Source organism: Pipistrellus kuhlii, unplaced genomic scaffold (genome assembly GCF_014108245.1).
Source record: "Pipistrellus kuhlii isolate mPipKuh1 unplaced genomic scaffold, mPipKuh1.p scaffold_m20_p_6, whole genome shotgun sequence".
NCBI lineage: Eukaryota > Metazoa > Chordata > Mammalia > Chiroptera > Vespertilionidae > Pipistrellus > Pipistrellus kuhlii.
The window spans coordinates 12,856,019-12,876,738 of NW_023425562.1; the positions used below are offsets into that span (position 1 = coordinate 12,856,019).

Consider the following 20,720-nt stretch of genomic DNA (forward strand, 5'->3'; position numbering starts at 1 on the left):
AAGGAAAGCTGCAATACCATTTCAGATCCTTTCAGTTCTCAGGGATGAAGACATTGGTCACTATTGGTATTAGAAATCATCACGACAGATGGGTACTCTCATTCACTACTGGTAGGCACATGAACCAGGCAGGTGTTTGGGTGAAAAAATTGGAAATGTCTAGTGAAATATGAGAATTTCTACCCATAAATGATGCTTTGTTTATACTGCTCTACTGATTAGGGAAAATTTTTTATTAGGGATTTAGTAAAAAATTATGGTGTGTTGATTTTTAGTAGTATTTAAATGGTTAATAAGTCAATGTATCTGTCTGTATCAATATAAATACACTTAAGTACAGAATGAAATATTACAGGTACTGTGATTATGTTTGAGTTGTTTTCTTTTAGAGATCATGAGAGAATATTTAGTGATGAAATTATATGGTGCAGGGAATTTCAAAATAATCCATTTGGAGGTGAAACTTGGTTAGAAGCAGAGATAAAGTGAGGAGTGCTATATGTGGGGATTAGCTACACTGGGCTTATTTTCTTAATTTTTATTTATGTGTTGAATTTTTTATAACTAAAAAGTTAAAGGAGTGAACAATTATACAGAACAGATCAACTTTACCTAAAATTTATAATACAGAAAAATGACATATTCTATTGATACAAAGATTCAAAGCTTTGAAGTTATGAGTTAAATCAATTTATACTTATTCTTAATTACATATGACTTTGTAAAAAATATTATCCAGACTATATCATAGGTGAAAATTGCATATAGTATATTGTAAACATTTTCCTATAACGATAAAGCAAACACAGGCATAAACCAACGACCATATTTCTCACAGTAGTGGTACCTCCCTAGTGAAATCATGCAAGAAGTCACTTTTCTTTGTGTCCAGAAAATTTGTGATTTTATTCTTTTTATGTTAAAATATAAATAACATGAGATTTTGCATCTTCCATAATCATCCAAAGATCATAATTCCAAATATGGTTCAGAAAGAATACATTAAAATTATTTTTTATAACCAAAATCAGTTTATTTTCCTTCCTCTAATGTCTTTATAATTTTCTTTTACAAATTCCTTACAATGCTATCATTAAGCATGCAGAACTTTTTAATATTACTTAAATTTTGTGATTTCAAATACATTTATCAAATGCATTTTTATTCACTTAAAACCAGAGATTCAGAGAATATGTATTATTGTTCATTATGGAATGATGGAACACCTCTTCATTGGGTTAATGTCTAATATGAAAGTGATTCTGTTCTCTTTGTGTAATGATGCCACTGATTGGTGGTCTGTGTTTATGAATATGGGGGAGAAAAATGAGAGAGAAGGAGGTTGATAGGGAGTGAGAAAGAATGAGGAAGAATGAAAGGAATGAGTAAGAGAGACATCTTGGTCAATATTATAGATGTCTTAATGCAAGTCTAAACATTTTATTTGTGATGATTATCTCTAGCTGTAAATTTGCCCAGTGAGAGCCTGGGAGGGTCTGGCTTGACCCAGCAAAGGTGGTGTAAATAAGTATTGCTGGCAAGAGTCTCCGAATCATTATCATCTTTAAGGGCATTATTTCCCTGGCTTAGTTATATGAAAAAAAATTAAGCCATTAGAGATTTTTTCCAGTTAGTTTTTTTTTTTTCCCAGCAGAGAGCAACAATGAAAGATGATTGAAGAGCCAAGACCCAGAGACTCTTCAATTTTCTAAATTGCTTTAATTTGATGGAGAAGGAATGCTACATTTTGTTAAATTATATTATGATAAAGAGAAGCTGGTTGCTTCTCAGCATGAATTTAAAAGCAAATTATTCCTACAAAAAAAGCACGATGTATTTAACTAGATAACTAATTATGTTGTAGAGGTAGTATTTCCCCTACCTCAGATTAGAAATGAGGAATTCAATTATCACTCTATTAGATTGAAAAATAATTTTAGTGATACATACCAAGTAAATTAATTTATTCCTAGGCAGGTTGCAGTGAAATTTTGGATTAACTTTCATGCATGTTGTTCATTAAAATCTTTAGTCAATGTTTGTACTTAGAAATCAAACTTGTATCATTTTATGTCCTATTAATATTTTCTTCAATATTGATCTTTATTAAATTATACAGTACATTGTATATAATTTATAGCATAGTATAATTGGATTTCTTGTGACATTTAACCAAATTCCTATAATATTTTATTACTCTATTTTAAAATAATTTCATCATTTAATTTATATTATTTAGCAATAAACAATAGATAAATATATAATAAATATATGTGCATATCTATATATGTGAAATATAACTATATAGTGAGGGGAAGAAAGAAACAGACATATAGTTAAGAGAGGAAATTGTCCTTCTTATTGATTAAAACTGCTTATATTTTGTCATATTTATTTCCAGGATTCTATTAAAGAATTTTAAGCATAGCAAATATATGTATGTATGTGTGTATATATATCTGTATGTGAGTATTTATATATTTGTGTGTGTGTGTAAATATATATATATACTTTATCTAAAGTATATATTTATATACACAAACACACACATACTTATATATACTAGAAGCCCAGTGCATGACATCCGTGCACTGGGGTGGGGGGCATTCCTCAGACCAGCCTGTGCCCTCTCGGAGTCCGGGATCCCCACAGGGATGTCCACCTGCCGACTTAAACCAGCAGTGAGACATCCCTTTTGCAGTCCGGGGCTCTAGCAGTCCAGGACCCCTTGCTCCTTGCCACCCACCTGCAATGGAGAGGCGGGAGAGGTTCCCATCACTTCTACTGCACTCGCCAGCCAGGAGCCAGGGTTCTGACTGAGCAGTGCTCCTGCTGTGGGAGTGCATTGACCACCAAGGGGCAGCTCCTGCATTGAGCAGCTGGCCCCTGGTGGTCAGTGCAGCACGACATAGCGACTGGTCATTCCGCCATTGGGTCAGTTTGCATATTAGGATTTTATAAGATAGGATATGAGAAATTGAACATGAGAGAGGTGAGTTGATACTGATGCTTTTAACTGCCTTGATTGTGTAGGAAAAGGGAGAGAAAGAGGAGAGAAGAGGTGGCAGGATGTAAAAACCAAGAGGCTGGCATTTAAAAGATCTTATAGGTACTCAACTGAGCAAGGTGAAATTGGTATGGCCCATGAATAAGGCTGAAATGTCAAAGGTGTAAACACTAAGAGAATGAATAAATAGGGGAAAATCTGCAGAAAGAAATTACAAAAATAGTTTCAAATTCATAAAGGAAAAAAAACAAAAAACAAAAAAACCCTACCCTGAGAACTGAACACCCAATTTATATTTCTTTCATATCTATTTAACCAATAAATTAAGGTAAAATTTGCTACTGAGAAAGTTATATCCTAGTGAATTCTAACTCTAAAATATTAAATGATGAAACATACCAGAAAATAATCTAACAGGTCTGAGGATCTATAGAGTAAATAAATAGCAATATCAGGCTCTAGGCCATTTCAGATAGTACAATCATTGGTAATAATTTGTGTTTGCTTAAAATTATCAGAGAAGAAAATGAAGACACAAAACAACATACTAACAACTGCAACCAACAACAAAAATAGCTGGATTTGAATCAGCATCAAGTAGAATTTTTAGAAATGATCAATGCAGTTTCTAAAATTTAATAAGTTGGTGGCTAAGCAGGAAATCAAACATAGCTAAATGAGCATTTAGGGTTTGCAAGACATATTAGAAGTCACCCATAATACAACACTGAGTGCTAGAAAATATGATATTTCAAACCACCATAATAAATTACCAAAATTACCAACAAGATCTTAAAAACATTCAGTAAGAAATGACTTGACACTAAAGGCCTACTTCTTAACAGGATAATAGAAACCAAAAAAGCAGTGGATATGTTTATCCTAGAATAATATCCTAGGAGCAACTAGTCTGGACACTGCTGATGTGAATGCCCACCAAGGAGTTATGGCATCAATCCCTTGATTCCCCTTTGTAGCCAACTAGACCACCCTGCTTGGCAAATGCATTTGCATAATTGGTGCTCAAGCACAGTTTCTGAATAAATACATTAGAGTGACTATGACATTAAAATGTTCCCTATCCAAAATCAGTCTGCCCTTTTACAAGTCCCTGAATTTCTCTATGAGGAATTCACCCCTAGTCATCCAGAGATAAAACACAGTCCCTCCAAAAGAAGAGATTTACGGGTGAATCAGGTGTTATTTCTTGGACAATGTAAGAAGAATGACTCAGCATGTTAGGCAAACCTTAAATACAGCCAGTGAATTATGAAATGCACTAAAGGTTTTGCTCTCAGAGTAGAAGCTTTTGGAGTTTAGCAGCCTCTCCAGTGCTCCCCACTTGCCCTGAAGGCTGTCTATGTGGGAGCAGCATGGAGGAGCAGGTGAAGGGGAGGGTCATGACCTTATCAATGGTTCTTGAGTAGATCTCTTGTTGATCTCAGGGTGCCTGTGTGCCCAGGTGTAGGTGAGAAATGAAAGGTAAGACCACATTTGGAAAGAGGTTGCTTTCAGTCATTTCCTCAAAGTTGGAGTCACTTTCCCTCCTATTTTCTGCTCATCCTAACAGATTGAAATCCAACAAAGCTCCAAAAAATTAGAGGACCCTCATGGGGCCTTATTGAAAAGAAAAGGCAGAAAAATGAACAGAGGCAATTTTTAAAAGTCACAATCAGAAGGGAGCCATGTAGAGTTTGCAATTATGTGCTGGAGAAAGTTGAACTGTGAAGGGTCAGAATTCACAAGAGGAAAGTATTTAGCTAAGGACTCCAGTAATGAATTCAAAAATGGCAGTTCTTGCTTGGAAAATGTCAAAGAATATGAATCAGTTAACTCTTATAAAGGGAAACACAAAAAACCTCAGTGATTAATGATAGCAAGGAATATTTGAGTCATTTAGGTATTGATTTAGGAGACTTTTTAAGTTAAATTGAAAATCCATAAATGCTCCCTTTGAGGATTAATAGATTTAGGTCAAAATTCATATAAAGGTTTAGTAAATCAAATAATTGCTCATTTCTAAGGTAAAGAATTAAAACCTTGGATAGACTGAGCAAGATAAAGGGAAGCCACTGCATGAAGAAGAATACATGAACGAAAAGAGAAACTGGAGTAAGCAACCTATAATACCTGCACAGCAATACAGAACCAAGAAACATTTGGTACCTTCTAGAAATCACTTGTTAACTTGAAATTTAAAATGCCTAGAATATGGTTCCTCAGGTAGGTTACAAGGAGAAAAGTCTAGAGTCCTTAATTCCAAGGTAATTTGCAAAATACCAGTTCCACTCTTAAATATGATTAAGTGGAAAGTAATATCATGTCTTTTTTTTTAAACATTTTTTTATTGATTCCATAGAGGAAGGAATAGAGATGGAAACATCAATGACAGAGAATCATTGACCAGCTGCCTCCTGCATAGCCCCCACTGGGGATTGAGCCCACAACCTGGGCATGTGCTCTCACCCAGAATCAAATCATGATCTCTTGGCTCAAGCCAGACCACTAAGCCATGTTGGCTGGGCAAATCTGAAGCATTGTTGCTGCCCTCATGGAGGATCAGGCAAGAGAAGTTAAACAACAGGAAGATGCATGGTCATTCTCCCTGGAAACCTTGAATTTTATTTTCCAGACTTCCCAGCTACTCTATTCTGCTCTATTTATCTCATTTCTCAGAAAGTTTCCCCAAGTGCCTCAGGTACACAGCTACCTCTAAGAAATAGTCCCTCTCCACCATTAAAATATGCTTCGGGGAAATACTATGTTAAAGACATTCACATTGAGGTGGAACCAATCAAAATTGGGGCAAATAGCATTTCAACAAGTGGACAGCTTTGTAAAGCAGAGGAATGGATCTCTAATGAAGGGTTTCAGATGGGAACAATTAAGTAGGACTGATTTGTGGAGCCTATGTCTGAAATCCCACTAGCATTTACCTGTTAGCTTTTCCTCATAGTCAGGCCCCCACCTTTGTCTGTTCCTAAGAGGCCCATTTTAAATTTGAATGAAATGCAACCACAACAATCCCCTTACTGGTAAGGCGTGTTGACAGACTGAAAAACTCCCTGCTTTCAAGGTCCCAAGAATTGAAGGAACTGAAAGGTGATTGGAAGCAAAGCCTTCGTAGGCACAATTAGGGGAAGAACATTGGAAAATAAAGCAAAATGGTAATAGAACTCACCAAGACATTACTAACTACTGATATAGTTCAAAGAAGCAGAAAGAAAGAAATTGAAAAGGGAAAATGCTGGGAAGAGACACAGCTGCTGGTTTTGACAAAAATGACTCAGTCCAACCAACCAAGTCTACTTCAGTTTATTTGATCTCCAGCTACAGCCCAGAGAGTGACTTCGCAAAGAAAGAGAAAGATATCCAACTGGACTTGCAGGTGAGTGGGACACTAAAGGGCCGGTGATGAGACCAGTGTGTGTCCAGCTGTTCCAAAAGTCATGTTCAAGTCAGGGGCCAAGTTTGTTAGACATGAGCAGAGCAAGAACTATGGGCCAGGTACTGAAACACCAAGTCAGAAAGCCCTGGATGTCTAGCAAGGGGCAAAACGGGGAAAAAGAACCTCGCTTCCAGGGTAACCTATCCTCCCCTAGCGTATCATTGGTCATGGGAGACCCCTCATCTTTCATATTGCTGGTCAGGTGGTTTAAACCTCCCACCTCCTGACCCTTTTCTCCCTAAATATAACATCCAGACCTCAGTTGTATTTCAACTACAGGCCCAGATAAACAACCAAACCAGTACCATCTACATTGATTAATGATGCCCTGCCCTGGCACTGACCAATCAGTGGAGACCATGACCCTAAAAAAGTATACCTAGAAAGCTGATGAATATTCTATTAAGATTCTTTCTTAAGACCTCCCCTAATATTTCCACCTGCAAGGGAGCAATAAATATGCTCAGGACAAAGAACTGGGCATGTTCTTCCTTCATACTTTGTCACTCCCCCACAGACACATATTTCCCAATCTCTAAGGAGCCCCATGAGGCTTGCAACAAGGAAGCAATGGGCAATGGCCGCTCATCAGGGCTAACCCCCTACATGTGTCTCCAAGGCCCCCTTTTCTCTGACTTCCCAGTGAGCCAAGGCAGCCCAGGCTAGCCATCCTGTTGCTTATTCTATGCCCTTTCTTGCTTTACTCTCTTTAAGTACATTCTTGTTGTTGTCAATAAATTATTGCTTGCTTTACTTTCATTTTCATAGACCTTAAGATCTATTTTTGTGTGTGTGTTGATGAGAAAAACTAAGGTTCCAGCCTGTAACTCCAATTGGTAACAAATTGAGGTCATATTTTCTAAATGGAAGAGGGGACTAAGGCAGGAACCACTTGGTCACAGTAATTTGCTGGAACAAAGGCTCATTTGTTCTCTCTCCTTTGGATTGGGGGTGAGGTGGCTTCCTTCGGAGCCCAGTGAACTTTAAGTTTTTTTTTCCCGAGATAACATCCCTATTGGTCTATGACCTCCGAGTGAGACTGCAACAGAAGATGGAAATGACTGTAATTCTTGATTAATGGAGGATGAGGAAGACAGGAGTCCTTGAACCTCACTGGAAGGAACTAACAATACAAAGAAAACACTAAATTCAATTTAATGGATATTTTGGATCTATTTTTTATAGATAGAAGATAAAGAAGTATCTTTATCTTTATCTTCTATCTATAGTCCAGAGATAGAGAAGTATCTAACAGACCAACAAACCCCAAAAGGAATGAAGGAGAGGGTGAGGGTGGTGGGTAAGAGATCAACCAAAGGACTTATATGCATGCATATAAGCATAACCAATGGACACAGACAATAGGGGGTGAGGGTCTGTGCTGGGGGGCAGGAGCAGGCAGGGAGAGGTCAATGGGGGGAGAAAAGAGACATATGTAATACTTTCAACAATAAAGAATAAAATAAACTAACATAAAAAACTTGGCCCCTGACTTGAACATGACTTTTGGAACAGCTGGACACACACTGGTCTCATCACCGGCCCTTTAGTGTCCCACTCACCTGAAAGTCCAGTTGGATATCTTTTTCTTTCTTTGCGAAGTCACTCTCTGGGCTGTAGCTGGAGATCAAATAAACTGAAGTAGACTTGGTTGGTTGGACTGAGTCATTTTTGTCAAAACCAGCAGCTGTGTCTGTAATGATAACAACAACATAAAAATAATAATAATAAAATGTTTTGAGTGTCTACCTAGAGCTTAGCACAATCCCAGATGAGTAAGCATAAAGTTAGAAGAGCCAACAATGGGTAACTCACTCTATTTGTCTAATTCATGCTTTCAGAGGAGATTTAAGTACAACATCGTGGGAGAACAATAGTTGGGGATGGATAAAAGAGAGTTTTAAGAAAGTTATTTAAGAGAAGATGACATCCAGTGCTCATCATGCTCTCATTTCCTTAAAAGAGTATAGCCATTGCTTCAACTTCTCACCATTTTTTCTCATCTCCTTTTATTAAAAAAAAAAAAAAAAAAAAAAAAAAAAAAAAAGCTACTGGAGCAAAGCTTACATTAAAAGAGGGTGAGCTTTATGACAAAAATAGACTGGAATATTTTAATTGGTGTCACTTCCTTTTATTTTTTATCAAACATGAAGAGGAACTATAAGAAATCTAATATTGTTCCTGTTTTGTTTTTGTTTTTGTTTTTGTTTTTTTTAATCTAAGGAAAGAGTGGAGTTGAACAATCCAAAGGGTCCGCAGTTCTACATAGTCAGAGCCTTTGAGTAATGCAGCTGTGATTTTGAGAACTGAATGAATGATTATCACAAACATGGACTTCAGAGGCAGTGTTTTCTGAAAACAAACAACCACAACAAAACAAAAGACAAAATAAATAAGAAATCCTGAGTGCCTCCAAAAGGCTTCTCAGCACCTTTAGCCTGCTTGCCTGTCCAAGCATTCCTGGGATCAGGCCCCCTACTTAACAAGAAAATACTTGTATTCACTTTGGCATACCTTGGTGATTGTTGGTTTAGGGCACACGTGTCAAACACAAGGCCCGCGGGCCAAATCCGTCCCGCCAGGCCTTGCAATGTGGCCCACACCGCGCTGTCATCACTGCACTCCTCCGCTGCGTTTCCATCACAATGACAGTTTATGACTGTTCAGTAGACCATTCGGCCCGCGATTTAGGCTGGATTTTAGATTTTGGCCCCTTCTCTGATTGAGTTCGACACCCCTAGTTTAGGGGAATTCTGTGAGCAGTTGGGATTCAGTTTCAAGATAAGAGGGTTAATCCTAAAAAAACAAAAAACAAACAAACAAAAAAAAACAACTTTGGAAAATAACATTGTGTTCTGATACAAACTGATATCTATTTCTTCCATTTCTTAAATTGCTTCATTTACAGAGAAAATGCTTATTAACATTATTAAGAACTCCCTTTGTACACTGTTTAAATAAAATCATGCAATTTACACAAAAGTCTTTTTTCCCCCATTTGTGGCAGTTTTCATTAAAAAAAAAAAAATGTGTAAATTCAATAAATGGATGAGAAGAGCCAAATAACCCATGCAGAAAATTTCCAAGTAAATGTTGAATATACTATATCCTAAAGAAATGTGAACATAACTCCCCACTCCTTAAGTGTGAGCAGAGAATAGGGAGTTCCTTGTAGAGCACCATGTGGAAAGGAGAGCGTAACATCATAGTGGGGAAACCTGACAAGCACTCCTGCAGCCATGTGATCAAGGTCAACACGATGTAGATAGTTTTTCCCCTTCATATAATGTGACAAAAATGTCATTTTACCTCTGTGATCCTCCCCCACCAACCATTAGCCCAGTTTAATAGTAATTTAAAACAAAACATCAAAACAAACTCCAATAAATATACCCAATCAAAATATCTCAAAACCGCCAATGTCATTAACACAATAAAACTGTGAGAAAGTGTCACAGTCAGCAAGAGCCTGAAAAGATCTGACACTTAATGTAATCTGGTATCCGGGAGCAGAAAAAAGACATTACATAAAAAGAAAAAGGAAATCTGAAAGAAAGGTGGACCTTGGTCTGGAAAAATATGTGAATATTGGTTTATTAAATGTAAGAAATGTTCCATACTAAGAAAAGGTGTTGCTAATAGGAGAAACGGTGTGCAGGGTAAGGGTAGGGTATTATATGGGAATTCTGTACTGTATGCTCAACTTTTCTGAAAATATAAACTATTCTGAAAAGTAAGTTTGCTTTTTAAGACCCTCCTATATTTCTTGACTTAAAACATTAATAATATCTTTGTTTCATCATTCTAGAGACCTTTTAGGTGTACAGGGTGGGGCAAAGTAGGTTTATAGTTATGAGTACACAAAGCACAGAGTTCATTCTTGTATTATTATCCTTGCAAACAACTGTAGACCGACTTTTACCCATCCTTATATAAAAGCTAATAAAAAATAGAGTGATACTTAAATTTCAAAGACTGCTGAATTTTTGGGAAAATGTTTATAGAGAATTTTTGGCAATCCTTCCTGATATTTTATTTTCTTTGTTAATTTAAACTTAGTTTATATCCTGATATGATTCTAAGTCATAATTTAGAGAATGGCACTTAAATCTTCGGTGACCAAGACACTAAATGAAAAAGGTGTTAAAAAAAAAAAAAGTGATCCTGCCTACAAGGGAAGTCAAAATAACAAAATAGTTTTGGAAAGAGCAATCCCAAATTCCAAACACCTCCCACATATAAAAGGTCATTTGAAGAGGCAGAAAAACTGATGGTTTGGGTTATAAAAAATGTGATGTTAGCACCCTAGTTTTCATAAGTTTCAAGAAGAGTTTTGGGTATTTTGCTTTTTTTTTTTTAATTCGGCTTACCTTCTCTTAGAAAAAAATACTTATAGCTATGTAATTCTATTGCTTCATTATCTTAGCAAATGGAATAATAGAAGTATATCTGTTCATCTTTCCAAAGAACCATCTTCAGTTACATTGATTTTCTCTATTTATATCTTTTTATTTCAATAAGTTCCATTTCTGTCCATTATTTCATCATCTCTAATTACTTGGAATATAATTTTCTCCCCTTTTTATGTTTTCTTACAGTGGAATCTTAGAACATTTATTTTAGGCCTTTCTTATTTTCTGATGTAGCATAAAGCTATGAATATTTCTTTTTTAAAATATATATTTTATTGAAGAAAGGAAATGGATAGAATTAAAAACATCCATGAGAGAGAAACATGGATCAGCAGCCTCCTGTACATGTCCTACTGGGGATGGGCCTGCAATCAAGGTATATACCTTTGACCACCCTTGACTGGAATTGAACCTGGGACATTTCAGTTCGCAGGCCAATGCTCTATCCATGGAGCCAAATCAGTTAGGGTTCTTTTTCTTTCTTTCTTTCTTTTTTATGTATTTTTGTTGATTTCACAGAGGAAGGGAGAGGGAAAGATAGAAACATCAATGATGAGAATCACCAATTGGCTGCCGCCTGCACACACCCCACTAGGGATTGAGCCTGCAACCTGAGCCTGTGTCCTTGACCAGAATAGAACCTGGGACCCTTCGGTACATAGGCTGCCACTCTATCCACTGAGCCAAACCATCGAGGGCTATTTCTCTTTTTCACTGCTATAGTTGTAGCCCACAAATCTTGTGAGGTTTCATTTAAAGGCACATGTGTCCAGTCACTCAGGTGCCTCAGTGATGACTCTGAACCATCCTACCCATCAAGTCACCTAGATCAGAGAAGACACTAGATAGGATGAGAGAAATCTAGAATGGGTAGCATAGGTGGGAAATGAGTATCAATCAGAGACTCAAGACCCAGGTGCAATGACAGGAACTAGTAACCCTCTTTTTGTCAACTTTCTTGGCGGGGGGGAGGGGGGGTGAGGGGAAACAACCAGAATCCCTAAGCAGTTGTTTCCAAGAGAGATAAGTTTACACCATCGAATAAGTAGAGGTATACTGTAGTCATCTCAGTGGAGGGCCACTCGGGGCTGACCACTGAGTCACTTCTCCTCAGCTTCTGGGAAGATTAAAGGAGAGTTCTACTGTGTTATTACTCCTTAGACCCATTTAAGTACATTTAATTCTGAGAAAATAAGGCTTCTCTAATTTAGATCTGAAAGGGAACTTTCAGACCATTTAGTCCAATGTTCTCACTTGCATGCTGCAGAATATGAGGCCCAGAAGGGCAAACTAACTCTTCCAAGTTTATCCCTCTAATTAGAGATTAAACAGAGCCTGGAACCAAACTCTCAGGTTTCAGTGTTTTTCCTACCAACCAATATGGTGAGGCCTAGAAGGAATTTACTTATGAGTGATATTTTACAACAAATTATAATTTTACCTTTTAATCTCATCTTATGAATCCATGACCCCTTATATAACAGTATTCAAACAAAATATGTACATAAGTCAATCAACTCTTTCAGAAATCTCCTTTTTTCCAATTGATGGCTTCCTGATATCTACATTTTACACATATTTATTCCTCACTCAGGTAGACTGACAATGAAGCTACACTTTAAATAGTTCTTCTGTCCTAGTATCTCTGGTTCCTCTCCAATTACCTTAAGCCTACTTTACAAATCAGTATGGTTGGTCATTTCCATCATAGGATTGCTATGTTTCAGGTCCTTTCTTTCAGGCCAATCTCATTTTACTCCCTTTCATAGTCTATCTCAGAATGGCCCAGTGGCACAATCTCAAGCCTGAGGTGTTATACCCATGTTGGGATTCTGGATGAGCTTTGGAGTAAATTCAAGAGAGTTATGGTGTTGGCCTTTGCGCTGTCTATAGCTGCCTTGTAATGGGATTATCACAGATTCAATCAAGCCCATCCAGACAGAATGAAGACTTGAGACATGCCAAATATATGGGTGCTATTGAAAGTTATTCCAGAAGGAATAGAAGGCAGAAGGAAGACAGAAGCTAGAATGAGACAGCAAGCTCAGGACAATGAGTCATAAAAGGTGGAATAAAAATTTATGGGTGGTGGTAGTGGTGGATTTTAGGGAATTGTAATAGGCATTACCAAATAGGTTTACCAAAAATGTCCGCCTCTCTTCTCCTGCTCCCTTGGAGTGAGCAGAATTACCACTTTTTGGAAAAAAGCTCTTATAAACTGTGTGCATTTCATCATGTTCCCATTTGCAGCCTCTTTGATCACAGAAACACATGTTGATTGGGAACCTCTATCAGCTTGAAAGAATGACATGAGCATCTCTCCCTTCCCCACATCCCCACCTGACAACTCACACTGGAACCGAGGAGAAATAAATGTGTTGAATCAGGTTCCAGAGTTGTTTGTTTTCTCAACATACTAATCTATCTAGAATGATATTGAACCTGCATGTTCAAATTATTTTCCACAGCTAAAGGAGAATGAGGCATCCTTTAAATTCATCTGGAAGCAAGTTTCCTTATAGACTAAAATTGCTCATTCAGAACTTTCACCAGGACCTAATAGACAAGAATGTGAATTGGAAGTGGGGACTGAAGGAATTAGGAACAAATAGAATAACACACTGATTCACATAGGGGAAGTCAACCAGACATGACATGGCACTGGAGTGGCCACTTCTAGCTCCAGAGTAGATCTATATTATCCTTAAGGAATGTTATATCCAGAGGATTTCCCCCTGAAGTTTGTTCTCCTGTAAGGCCAGTACCAGCCAATGGGAAGCTGTCTGAAGTATATTTCCACTGGATCTACATTGAGGATCTGGGCAGCCCTCTTTTTTAGGGAAAACTAAGAGAAATGTTAAGAAACTAAATAAACACAATTTTCCAAAAAATATTCAAAGATGGAAGAGATTAACTTTTAGTAAGAGACCAGGGTCCTGGCAAGTTGTTGCTGTTGTTTTTATATCTCATCTTACCTTTACTTAACCCAGAGGCCAACATAAGACAAACTTAGATTATTGTTAAGACTCTAGTTCAGTTCTAACATTTTATTATTGTAAGCCATTTTATTACTTACTAGAGGACTGGTGCACACATTTGTGTATGAGTGGGATCTGGCCAGCCTGCCCCAATCAGGCTGATGAGGCTGGGCCATTGGTGGTGGGGAGGAAATGGGAGGGGACACAAGAGGTTCACAGGCTGGCACTGCCCCTGATGGGCCAGTTGGCTGGCCGCATCTGTGTCATAGCGACAGGTCATTCCAGTTGTTTTATTGATTTTTTACAGAGAGGAATGGAGAGGGAGAGGAATAGAGAGTTAGAAACATCAATGAGAGAGAAACATTGATTCAGCTGTTTCCTGCACACACCCCTACTGGGGATATGCCCGCAACCAAGGTACATGTCCTTGACCAAAATTGAACCTGAGACCCTTCAATCCTCAGGCGGAAGCTCTATCCACTGAGCCAAACTGGTTAGGGCTATATATAACTTGATAATCACTTCAGCTGTATATTTGCAAAGAGTCCCTAGAATACTGTACACTCTAATTTTGAAACATTAAAAAAGGAGCTAATGTTGTCAAAATTGTTTGTTTTGAAAAAAATCAATCAGCATAAAAGTTACTATAGTGCTTTAAATTGAACTGTTCTTCTGGGCCTTCTTTACACAGCAGTTTGGATTGCTCCCTAAGGAGCAATAATTGACAAAAAGAACAAACTACCTTTAGAATAATAATTAGATTCACTAATATGCAATATTATGATTCCATCAAGTTCTATCTTTGGCTGTTAATTGGAAAGGCACCAAATGACTCTAGTAAAGTTAGCTTTTCTCTAACACATTTAAAAATTCCAAAGATAAATGATAGAGCCTAAATCTCCTATTTGTGTATCACTGAATCACCAGTTTGTGGGATCATTACACCTGCATCTGAATTTGAGTTTCATCACATATTATATGGAAATACAACATGGGACTTTTCTAGTACTTTTACCCTGTGGGGATTTTTTTTCATAGTGAGCAATTCCCTTCAATAAAATTTCTTTGGGGTTTTAAAATACCCAAAAGATTGGAACTTCTTAGGCTCCATCAGATTTGATGATTATTAGGCTAAGAGATCAAACATTCATTCATTCATTCATGGTAATTTTGGGATGAAATGTGTGAAATCTTTTTAAAAATGTATACTTTTATTTATTTCAGAGAAGAAAAGAGAGGAAAAGAGAGAAATAGAAACTCCAATGATGAGAGAAAATCATTGATCTGCTGCCTCCTGGGCATGTGCCCAGACCTGGAATTGAACTGTGACCTCCTGGTTCATAGTTCAACACTGAACTACCGAGCAACAGTGGCCAGGCCTGGGACTCATTTTTAGCATAGTCTCATCGGGTGCTATAGGGAGAGGGTTTCCTCAGACCTTGAAATAGAAACACTATGGTTTCACAGCTTTCTTTGAGTTGACGGTCAGCTGAACCAGTCTATCATTTTCCAAAGCAGTTAATGAAGTACAACTTATTCCATAATTTAATAATTGACGTTTTCCCCATGCTGTTTAAATGTTCCAGATATCATTATTATCCAATCCTCATATCTGCTAAATGCAAAACCCAATAAAATGACCTTCACAGCTTTCTGCCCTGAATGTCACCATCTCATAATGATGTTTCCTTTTCACTTAAACCTCCAATCTTTGGCTTATTTGTCATATGAATAACCACACAGAGACAATTAAATAACCACACTTTCAATAAAGGCTAACAGGCAGGTCCACTACCCAATATAATGTGTACAAATGTCTTTCATGATGATCATATAAAGAAAATTAGATGACTATGCCCCATTTTGACTCAGATCATCCCCAAGTGTCTATGGGACTCTGGGATAAATGAACAAACAACCCTAGTGCCCTTTCTGCTCACTTATAAAATTAAACAGAATTTTTTTTTTCTTGCTTCTAATATTTAAACCTATATCTTTTAAGAAGGTTTCATAAATAATTGCTGTGGTCTTACATTTACTAAACATTAAAAATAAATAGTTTGTGAAGTATAAAATGAAAAATATGTGGTCAACTGATGGTTGAACAGAAGGCCTAGAAACAAGTCAATAATGAGTTTAAATTGGTTAACTTGAATGGAAACAAAGACAACCTAATTCTTATAACACATAAAAATACTTTCAATGGGTCATCCTGAGTAGTATCTGTCTGTCATCTGACTTTTACGGTCTTCTTTCTAAATTGTTAGCAAATGATCCTATTTTTGGATCAGCAGAAGCAGGAGTTTGAGTGGGGACCAGGCACCTGCTGTGTGGATAGGACTACAGAAGAAGGGTAATTGGCTCCTCTCTCTTTACCACAATCCTTTTACAGAATGAGTCTTTGGTAATGTGTGGAAAGCAGGAATATTGGCAACTTTCAGACTGAGGATGACCCTTAAATCTGTGGGTTTTTTATGTGCACTTTCACTCTGCCAAAAATTTGGAATTCCCTAGAGGCAAAGACAGTGTTCTTTTCTCCACCCTTCCCCCATTTTTAGGGAGTATTGTTTTATTCTATGGAAATAAATATAAATTCTAAGCTTTTGAGAAATGACTATATACACATCATAATCCAGTGCATTACCATGTGACCAGCTTCATTTTTATATTAAAAAATCCATTTGAGATAGGTCCAAGACTTTTAGGCATGAAAGAGAAAACTTGTTCTCACTTTTAAATGAAATCACATAGCAACTGATAAATTGTACTAAATATCTGTGTAATGTATATATAATACAGAATCGTAGACAGTTATGGAAAAGTCAGACAAGACAATATGAACCTGTTAAAATACTTGTCATCACATAGCAAATCTAAGAAGTTACAGGGCAAGAAACCTCTATTTATAATATACATAAGTTAATGGAAAGACATTATCATCTTTGGATCATGATAGTACATGCATGGAAAATCAATATGATATAAAGGATACTTCTTCCATTCTCTCAGCAGGAAAAGATGCTTGGTGAGCACCTTCATCTAAACTGACTCCCTTGGTGTGCACTGCAGATAATTAACCTTTTCTTCTCCCTTCTGGAGGTCACCATTCCCTCCTCTCTCACCACAGAGAGGAAGGCCACCCAGAACATCCTTTCACGCTGTCACCTGTCATTCTTCTTTCATTAGGAAAGAGGCACGACTGGGCTTTTAATTCATATTGAGGCTTTTATGTGGTTTAACCCATATTTAGTTTTAATATTTCATCCCCAAACTATAACTCCTTGTTCTGTCTGCTAGATGCTAAAACCCAATCAAATGACCTTCACAGCTTTCTGCCCTAAATTTCACCTCTAAAACAAAATATAAGCCAAAGTGATTTCTCTCTTCAAAAGAAAATGTAACCAGAGATGAAACTGAGTTTGCTCTGCATGGCTTTTATGCACATGTGGTTTCCAGGGAAACCTCGCCCTGATATTTCTAAATGTTAGGATGGTTACTGGTACACCTCAGATTCTGGCTTTGAAGACATTAAAAATGTTCACGGCATCAAGGAAAAGGAGAAAAGAAATACTGAAAGTTTCTTTTAAAATTAAGTTTTATTTTTATAAAATACATTCTAAGTTACATTTAGTAAGGGCCACGAAAAGTGGAAAAGTAAGTATAAAATTTAAGTGAACAGAAAAGAAAGAAGTCCTTTTATTTAGGTGAACAAATTAGTCTTTCTTTTAGGCTGGCTTTTCAGACTTCAACATAAGGGGAAGATAATAAGTTGCAAGTTTGAGGTTTCAATTACCTGAATATCTCTATTTTAAATGATGGAGAGTCACAGAAGAAAGGAGTAACAGGTACCTTATTACAGAACTGTATTTTGTGAGAAAGTAAAAATATGAATTAATGAAAGGCAATTACCTTAAACCTTCAATTTTTATAAATTGTATATATGTTATGATGAGTAATGTGAAATAGCAATAAAAACAAATACCTCAAAAGCAGTGTGGCTCTTTACTTTAATAAATAATACAATTTATTTCTCCTGGACTTATAACCATTTTTCTTATTATTCTTGTCCTGAATTGATTTCCTTTTACCCTGTTCAAAATCTATATTTGATTTCAGGTCCTCCTCTCATCTTATGTCTGCTAAATGATGTTTGCTTCATCCCACTTCTCAAATGCACTTACATTTTAAACTGTTTTGTATTAACTGGATATATGCAAAGGATAATATTTCCTTTCCACAGCTAAAGTGTTGTCTGATCTTAACCTTCTATTGTTAGAATGTAAATGTAAAAATTAAGTCAAATTTCAAAAGAAAATGGCAGGAATGGAAACAAGTTTTGTGGCAAAAAAGGAAATGAGATAGAGGAAGAGAGGAGAAAAAGCACAAAGATCATGCATGACTTGTACTGTTTGACACTTTGAGTGGCTCTGATCTAGAAATGAAAGGACAGCAGGCTCCCATCTGGATTAGAGACTTCTCCTTGTGAGTAGGAAGTAAAATGGAAAGAAGGAAGCCATTTTCTCATTTAATACTGATCGACAGGAAAGGAATATTGGTAAAAATTCCCATTGTATGCACTCAGGGAGAGATTTAGAGGAAAAACAAAGTGTTCATTTCAGAATCATTTTGATATGAATTTATCCTCACCATCATTATTATTATCATCATTAGTAGTAGCATGCCTTTCTCAAAAACATGGTCATGTATTAATTCATGTTTGATTCTAATTACCTGCATTGCCCTTGCCATAAATTATTTGTCTATTATAGGTTGTTTTGTTGAGTAAGAGGATGAGACAGTAAAGGCATTATAGACTGTCCCAATCCTAGGTCAGATTTTTCTGGATGAGATAAGCTTCAATCCAGACTTAAAAGCATGGCATTGTAATTATTAATATATGCACCGATATGAGAGTAGAAGTCATCCTAGTATGGATATTCCAAGTGCATATGGAGATGAAACACTTGAAATTTCATTAATGTGTTACTTAGATTTTTTTAAAATATGGTCTTTTTAAATTCTTACAGCAATCTGCATAATTCAAAAATTGAAGTAAAATATCAGGTCTCAAATTTCTGATTTAGACATAGACTTTATATAAACTAATTGAATAATTGTGATCCTTTATCTCATGCTGTGAAAATGACAACCTTTCAATCCCCCCACATATCATGATGCAGATGGTCCCGTGTGGCACAGCCAACTGTCAATTTATTTTACCAATATCTGAGGGACAGACTGATTACAACTACATCAATCATCTTGAGTAACAGAGAAAAAAAATCACTGCATTATTGCAAAATAAATGTCTCTCACTTTCTGGAGAAGTGTCTGTGATTTGCAACTTATTTGTGATAATGTAGGAGAAATTCCATCCTGTGAAAACATTCTATTCTGTTGAGTCATAAATGGGACACATACAAGTTTTCAGAGGATAAGGAAAAAGGTGACTCATGACTTCCAGAAAACTTCAACATTTTTTTTTGTTTTGTTTAGGACAAGAGAGTGTTCCAACAAGCATCAGACAAAATTACTCAATTGTTTAACACCATCGCAGTATCTCCATGTACCAAATGGCTTAAATGCTTTGAGGAATGGGACAAGAAAGTAAAAATCTTACTCAAGCATCTTGTTATCTCTGGTTCTTTTGACAGCCTTTAGTATCTCCATAGCTTGTGGTTTTAATTAAGATCATAGCCACAGGCTTATGTGATATAATTTTGATGTCTTAACAATTATGTCAGTCTAATCAGCAAGAATTAGCCATTCTCTTATAAAATAAAATAGAAACTGAGAGGAAAGAGAAAAATTATTTAAACTTGTCTCTCTCAATAGTTAGATGAGCTAAGGAGGTTATCAAATACTGTTTTCAATGATTAAAACCACTTAATAAACTAATAAGCAACAACAACTTGGATTAGAGGGTATATCCTTTGCTTCTTGTTTCCTTACATCATACATAATGACTAGATATGCAGTAATAGTTTTTTTTCAAATGGTATAGCTATTATGGTATAGCTATTTTACTGTTTTATTTAAGACATCTTACTAAGAAATATAATGATACTAATGATCAGACTGAATGTTTCCCCTAAAATATGGGCAATATCTTCCTATATTATATGACCAAGTGTGGGGCTAGATATACTCCTGGCATTCAGTAAATCATTTGGAGTTGATTTGGCAATAGTAGTCTTTATCCATTGCCTGACATTAATATCGACACTTTCCCAAATGCACAATATACATCAAAATATGAAAACTAAAATGGTGCTATGATTTGTATTTGCTTTTTTCTTTTTTAACTTTTTCATGTAGCACATCATTTTGTTGTTTTAGAGTTATAGGCCAATGGAAAAAGTACAATTTTCCATCTTATTAAAATTAAGAACTTTCTCAGCAGTAAGTTAAAAACAGCTGAACAAAAACACTTCAAACTTGGCAGGTGTTTAGGACTCCTGAGAAATCATGTCACAGTTAAGTTCTAAAAAAATATTTGAAATTAAAGTTTAGAGGTTTTTAAAGGTCCCTTCTGAGTCCAAACTTTTGGCAGATGTCAAGATTTTAAGAAATTGTTTTGGAAGTGAAGAAACTAGCCCAACCCTATTTTTCACTCCTGCACAGAAAGATTAAGACAAGGACAAAATCAGCAATGGGGTTGGAAAGACGGGAATCCTACCATAATAACTTAGAAATATCTTCATTCCTGTGGCCTAATGACTGACATATCAGTGATGGTGCCATGTAATTGAATCATCTTAGCCAAAAATTCTAGTTACAACCATTGTAATCATTTAGCTACATAAATTTTAAAAACTCCCTTATTTTTTCTGGGCTTCAGTTTTTTCATGTGTCCAATGTATATCACAGTAATA

General features: G+C 36.3%; 1 protein-coding gene across 3 annotated transcripts in view; it reads right to left on the minus strand.

Annotated features, from left to right (window-relative positions):
• The window catches only part of SYT4 (synaptotagmin 4), a 234,883-nt gene that overhangs the window by 193,623 nt on the left and 20,540 nt on the right, over positions 1-20,720 (minus strand). For 2 of the 3 annotated variants that reach the window (XM_036418807.2, XM_045574429.1), the window contains exon 1: positions 8,970-9,089. The exons of the other annotated variant lie outside the window; for it this stretch is intronic. The gene's annotated coding sequence lies outside the window, so the exon portion shown is untranslated. Of the gene's footprint in view, positions 1-8,969; positions 9,090-20,720 lie in introns of those variants that run through there. 3 annotated transcript variants of the gene reach the window in all.